The following is a 7,676-nucleotide window of genomic DNA, read 5'->3' as shown; positions in this document are numbered from 1 at the left end:
CGAAAATAGCAGATCTACAAGCTGACAATGCGTTGCGGTGCAACAGATTGTGAGCTTGTCGATCTGCTATTTTCAAAAGATGTTTATACGTTTGAAAACTAATAATGGGACATTTTGTATAATGAGTAGTCTTACATTTTGAATTCCGGACTTTCACTTACAGAGTATTTCTACATTGCAGTATTGATACTTTTACTTAAGTAAAACATTTGAGTACTTTTTCCCACCACTGCAAATACATTACATACACAACCATGCATTGTACTTCAAGTCACATTCCGAGCAGTCGAAAGCAGTTAGATTTCAAAGGCACGCAAGAGTCTTTATCAAGGACATGGACAAATAAATTACAAGTCGAGATGATTGATGTGGCAGCTATCTTCAACAGTCTATACAGTATAGGCTACATCAATAATGCTGCCAAAGTGAATATTTGAAGATTGTAGGAAAAAAATATATATATATATTTCAGTGACAAATTTAGGGGACAGAACACAGCTCATGGGAAGAATGTTTCTGCTATACGGGAGATAGTAAGTAAGTAAGTAAGTAAGTAAGTAAACAGTGGTGTAAAGTAACTAAGTACAATTACTCAAGTACTGTACTTAAGTACAATTCTGAGGTACTTTTCCTTTACTGGAGTATTTCCAATGTTTAATACTTTTACTTCTACTCTACTACATCTCAGAGGCAAATATTGTACTTTTACTCCACTACAATTATTTGAAGACTTTAGTTATAGACTAGGCAGGATTTCAGAAAATGTGCTTATTTAAAGTGCTGAAGGCAAATCGTGTTAATTTATGGCACACATGTTTTTTAAGGGTATTAAGGTGTGCTGAATCCAAAATTGCTGTGTGCCAAGCCCTCAAAATGGACTTTAAAATATGGCGGCCGCCACTATGTTGGAATATATTACAAAGCATCTTTTTGACTAAACAAGGTAGAAACTTGATTGATTTTCTTTTTTTTAGGTTTTCATTTATGGGGAATCGAATTAAATATTTTGATTTGAAATCAAGTGTGAGGAAACTGCTTAAAACGCATATATATTGTGAAAATTGTCATTTATTGGTGAATATTTATCCAACCAACTTTATCCGATAACTTATAGTTCCCAATAATTATGTACATAAATGTGTCATTATATAAAGGTAACCAACTCCATAACACTTGTGAAGAAACTGCTTTAAAAGCATATTGCAAGCCTGTGGTATAAAGTCATGGCCTAACTCAAATATCAGCCACAAACACCTTGCTCAGCAGACCAAAGTACAGCATGGCTAAATGCTACAGGAAAGAAGAGTGGAGGCTTAGTAGGTATTACCAGAATAGGGTCTGCACTGAGTAGATGGACATTGTCATATAATCTGAGGACAGACATAGTTTCTCAAACAACTTATTTGCTAGGAATGACATCAGGCAATGACGATGATGAGTACACACACAATGAGTGCACAAAAAAAATAATGGAGAAAGACGACTCTGATGTAGACAGAATAGTTGTGTCATTGAAACAGCACGGTGTGTTTCAAGGTGGTGGCGACACATTGAAAAACATGATCAACAAGGATGTAGTCACTTCTTAATGCAGAAGCACTTGGACAAGCACAAATGAAAGTCTTTGTCGAGAAACGTCTGTGTGAGCCTCCAGATAGTGACCAGCACCTGGCTCTGAAACCACCTAGGGCCAAGACATTTGCCTCTTTTCCAAGCGAAAGCAAAACACTATCAAAGTGGATAGGAACATTCTACAAAGGCTCATTACAGCTTACAGAGCAGGGCGCCAGTTAAACCTTTAAAACATCCTTACGCATGAACTCATGACCATCCCACTATCTTTGGCCACAACTAATGGTAGTCAACATTCCACAAACAAATCTGTGCTAGTAAACATACTGACAGAACAACCCCTGCAAAAGATACACTTGATGATTCCAGCTGCCTGCTCATTGATGGCCAAGCACTCGTGATGGCACTAGGAAAGCAACCTGGAACATTTGGTGAATATGCCAACATGTTTGCTGGAGCTGTGTTTAGAATGGGAGAAAACTGTCAGAGGATTGATGTAGTCTTTGACAGGAATCAAGAGGAAACGATCAAAGCAGGCACAAGGATTAAACGCAAGCAGCGCCACCGACCAATACGTCGTAAAATAGAGAACGAGCCAGTTCCTCTTCCACCAGACTGGTCTAGCTTCATGGCACTTGCGGAAAATAAAGCAGATCTTGCTCTAATGCTTTCAAACCATCTGATTAAACACAGCCCAAATAATCTAACCATCATTGTTGTATCAGGGGGGTTTGCCCGAAGTGACCACTGTCAAGTCATCGGATCCAGATCTTGAAGTCTCTTCTCTAAGTGCTGACCATGAGGAAGCTGACACACGACTGATTTGGCATTGCATCCATGCTCAAATGGAAACACTAGTTGTGTCAGCACGTGATACAGATGTGCTTCTTCTATTTCTGGCACACTATGACAGAATGCAATGTAAGCGCCTCTACGTGAAAGCTGGGACATCAAAGGCTCCGAAATATCTGCCAGAACATGAAATCTGCATGTTGCTTTCTGCTGATCAAGTTGACACACTACTTGCCTTCCATGCTGTCACTGGCTGTGACAGTGTGTCTCAGTTCAGTGGCCACAGTAAGAAAACAGCCTGGCAGGTGTTCCAGCAACATCACACAGATCTCATTGGGCTTGGAAAAGGCCCTCTCACAGTAGACATAGCGAGGTCAACAGAGAAATTCATCTGTAAGATATACGCTGTGCCTGAAGTTGATACATAGTTGGGTCATATATGGCACTTCCGTGACAGTGGAGAGCAAAGGTCCGTTTCTCAATGGATTTGTCATCTAGGAGGGTTATTAAACAAATTTAGCCGGGGTGTCTTTTTTAAAACGGCGGGGAAAATTTGTGAGAGACCAAAATCCAAAATGGCGACCGTGAAAATAAACTTTTTAATGGTTTAACCTACAAAGATGTACAATACATGGTTTCAGAGCTTATTTTGGTCAAGGAATACATATTTGGCGTTTATATAATGATTTGACCTATCGTTGACCTTCAAATGCAAAATGGCTGCCAATTATGAGCTCCAAAAGTTTTTTTTTCTTTTTTCTTTCAAAATCGTCACAGAGCCTTCTTATTAGGCTCTAATGAAAGCTCTGCTCATGATGAGTTGAATAATATACAGTATAAGTACACAGAAGTAATCTCTGAGGTCAATAAAGTCAATGTTTGTGTGTAAACAACAGATACTGAGTTGCAGTTTCCCATTAAATAGTGTAGGCTACTGAGAATATGGTGACCAGTTCATCCCAACACATTTTCATAATGAACCAAAAATAAATTAGCACTATAGTCAAAGCTAGAAAGGTTAGTTGCTTGAGGTGAACTCATTTGTCACCCTTATTTTATAGTATTGCTCCCAGTGTTTCCTGTCTGTCTAGTTACTTTTACCTGCCTTGTCTAACCAGTCCTGTGATTTTGTCAGTGTTTCCACCTGTGCCCTCCTAGTGCCCCAGCCTATCCCTGTGTTGATTGTCTGTTGAGTTCACCTGTGTCCTATTAATCCCTGTCTATTTAACCCCTGTGCTTGCACTGTGTTTATGTTGGTCTGTAGACCATTGTCATGTGAGGTTGTTAGTCCTTGTTTTTTGTGCTCAAGAATCTTGGACATTTGATTTTGAATAAGAACCTCTCTCCAGAGCAGGATGCACCGCACGCCCCATCTGTAGTGCTTTCCTCGTAGTGCTTGGTCTACCAACCCCTCCACCACTACCCCTGCTGTAACCAGAGTGTCTGCCATTCCAGAGCCATTGAATCTCTTGTAGATGGCATAGATGGATGACATCAGCTGGTGGAAAGGTGAGGATTGGGAGGATGTCCTTGAACATTTCTGGATTCTCTGCCTTGAGCTGAGTGAGTGTCTTGTAGATGCAGGTCACCAACAAGAAAGGAGAATGGAATATTCTTCTGCTGCATGGCCTCCACATGTTTCTCCATGATTCATTGAGTCATTCACCACTGCTTGAAGGTTCATTGTATGTTGTGTGGTAATCAGGCTTGCTCTTGTTGGGTGGTGGATGACAGCAGGACTGGGCGTGGTCTTGTACCATGATTGTCTACACGAGACAGTGCATGTATCACAGAGCGAGTACACTGCAGAGCTCTGTTATCAACCTGGGCGTAAATGTCCATGGCATGACAAGGAGTAAAGATCTGGTAGACACTCTGCACAAGAGCGGTGTCTGCATCAGCTATGCAGATACACTGCTCCTCTATGACCATTGGGTTCTGATGGATGTGGAGGCATCAGCAACCTGCCCACATGAGATCGCAGACAGCAAGGCAGCTATTGTGATCATCCACAATGACGACTTCAAGATTGACACTATGACAGGTGAGTCTACAGGAGTCCATCGAACAAATGTCATGTAATGCAGCCAGAGAGCTATGAAAAGAAACCAGGTGAAGAGACTGCTGAAAAGCTCACCAAGAAGAAGGAAATCTCTGCACAGCTAAAGCAGAAGTGCAGAACTAACAAAGGTTTGCCAGTACAGATGCCCCCCTGGTAGCAAGAGTGAGCCACCTGCTCGTCCCAGGGTAGATCCACCAGTGGATGGGTCAGCTCCACAGCGTGCTCGCTCTGTCATGGACTGTCTCTTGTAGACAATCATGGAACAAGACCACCACCTGAAGACCAGTGAGTTCCAGGATACAGTGGTGCCCAGTCCTGCTGTCATCCACCACCCAACAAGAGCAAGCCTTATTACCACACAACATACAATGAACCTCCAAGCAAGTCAGCGGTGAATGACATAATGGTTAAACATGTGGAGGCCATGCGGCAGAAGAATATTCCATTCTCCTTTCTTGTTGGTGACCATCCAGAAATGTTCAAGGAAATCCTCCCAATTCTCCACCTTTCCACCAGCTGATGTCCTACATCTATGCCATCTACAAGCGATTCAAAAGCTCTGGAATGGCAGACACTCATAAGTCCAAGATTCTTGAGCACAAAAAACAAGGACTAACAACTTCACATGACAATGGTCTACAGATCAACTAAAACACAGTGCAAGCACAGGGCTTAAATAGACAGGGATTAATAGGACACAGGTGAACTCAACAGACAATCAACACTGGGATAGGCTGGGGGACTAGGACAACACAGGTGGAAACACTGACAAAATCACAGGACTGGTTAGACAAGGCAGGTAAAAGTAACTAGACAGACAGGAAACACTGGGAGCAATACTATAAAATAAGGGTGACAAATGAGTTGACATTTAGATTCACCTCAAGCAACTAGCCTTTCTAGCTTTGCATACAGAATACTATGTTATGTTGGGCTATAGTGCTAATTTATTTTTGGTTCATTATGAAAATGGGATGGGATGAACTGGACACCATATTCTCAGTAGCCTACACTATTTAATGGGAAACTGCAACTCAGTAACTGTTGTTTACACACACACATTGACTGTATTGACCTCAGAGATTACTTCTGTGTACTTATACTGTATATTATTCAACTCATCATGAGCAGAGCTTTCATTAGAGCCTAATAAGAAGGCTCTGTGACGATTTTGAAAGAAAAACCTTTTGGACCTCATAATTGGGAGCCATCTTGCATTTGAAGGTCAACAATAGGTCAAATCATTATATAAACACACATATGTATTCCTTGACCAAAATAAGTTCTGAAACCATGTATTGTGCATCTTTGTAGGTCAAACCATTAAAAAGTTCATTTTCACGGTCACCATTTTGGATTTTGGTCTCTCACAAATTTTCCCCGCCGTTTTGAAAAAGACACCCCGGCTAAATTTGTTTAATAACCCTCCTAGATGACAAATCCATTGAGAAATGGACCTTTGCTCTCCACGGTCACGGAAGTGCCATATATAATATGACCCAACTAACATGCAATGAAGCAAGAGTCAAGTTGTTTTAAATAGGTCGTGCACATCATGCGTTCCTACTATCAAGCTCTTGTCTGGAACCAAGCTCACTTGCCACATCCTGATCTTCCTCCAGTGACCGAAAAGGGATGGATGCACCTGAGTGGTCAGTTGGTGCCATGGCTGCTTTCTCTGCCACCTATGGAAAGTACGCATGGAGTGCGTACTTTCCGATTTCAAGCGTGCAATTGCAAGAAACTTGGCAACACCTGCCAGAACACCGAGTAAATACAAGTCAGTAACACAAATTAAGGCAATTATACAGCTTAAAGCAATGATTCATTACCAACCCCCAAAAAAAACATTATTCATTATCAAAGAGATCAATTTTCATATTATGTAAACATAAAAAATGACATTTCAGTCTATTTTCTACCTTGTTTAATTAAAACATATCGATGGCCAAAACGCAAAACCTCCTATCTGAAAAATGTTAATTGTTGGGAAAATGAAAAAGAAAACTACAAAATGTTGTATTTTTTTTGCACAATGATATTTTTTTATGAAACCCATCACATAATACACCGTTTCTGGATGTCTGGACTATATTACATTATTATATGTTAATTGCACTGATTTCATATTGCAAATGCAGATAGGAGGTTTTTCCCCACTTTTCCTGGATAATTCTGCAGATAGGAGCTTTTGCATTCAATGTAAAGTGATTGCTTAACTACATAATGACACATAGTACTAGCTGCAAATACATACATTTACAGCTGAAAACAGTTGCATCAGTGGTGTGGTCTAGTTTTTTTTTTGTTGAGGTATATGATAATCATTCCCTGCACGAAATGCGTGTGGTTGTGGGTATACGCTAGTGCGTTTTCAATGGATGGAATGGGTAGTAGACTGTATACGCCTTCTTCCAAAAAAATCTGCACTGTATACAGCGTAACACGGTAGAACACACCACTGAGTTGCATTGAAAGCTTTTTTATTTTATTCAAAAACAAAACAAAGTTTGCAGGGCAATGCTCACAACAAGAATCTAAAATGAAAGTGCTTACAAATAAAATGTACAAAAAGGACAACAGGAATACAATTAGGTGGACTAGAAAACAACTGGCCCAGGCACCCCTTGACATAATCCCCCCTATACCCTCTACCCCCAACTCCACCACCTGAAATACCCCCCCACTCCCACAACCCCCATACTACATCCCCCAAACCCTCATGCCGTCCAACTCCCCTAACTCATACAACTGGATCACCAACCTTGTGTCCAGTGTGGATAGTGGAATAGTATGTAAGATCATTGAATGTCTTAAAGAGCCTATAAGCAAGGAGGAAAGACGGATGCCTTGACCCTAGAATCACCAAAGCCAGGTAGGAGATGAGAGCAGCACACAGGGGCTTTGTCGCTGACCAAAAAGGAGAGGGTCTGAGGGAGGAATATAAGCGGAGGAAGGAGGAGCTATACCAAGTGTATGCAACTCGAAAAACAGGAGCTGACCCAAAATATCAGGGACATTAAAAAGGTGCATGCAAAACAGAAGCATGGCAAGAGCTGGAAGCTCATCAATGACATTTCTGGCAGACGCTCTTCTCAGACTTCCAAGATCTGGGGAGAAAGCGCAGAGGAACGAGTTGAAACATGGTACCAGCAGAAGAAGAGGATGATCCGATGCTCTTGTCTTCCATGACCTTCCCATACCAGATCATGGATCATTTACCATGGATGAGTACCAGAGGGCCAAGGCT

The sequence above is a fragment of the Gymnoscopelus microlampas genome (genome assembly GCF_963454915.1).
Source record: "Gymnoscopelus microlampas genome assembly, chromosome: 14".
Classification (NCBI taxonomy): domain Eukaryota; kingdom Metazoa; phylum Chordata; class Actinopteri; order Myctophiformes; family Myctophidae; genus Gymnoscopelus; species Gymnoscopelus microlampas.
The sequence above is the reverse complement of the archived record's forward strand: the minus strand, read 5'-3'. Positions refer to the sequence as shown.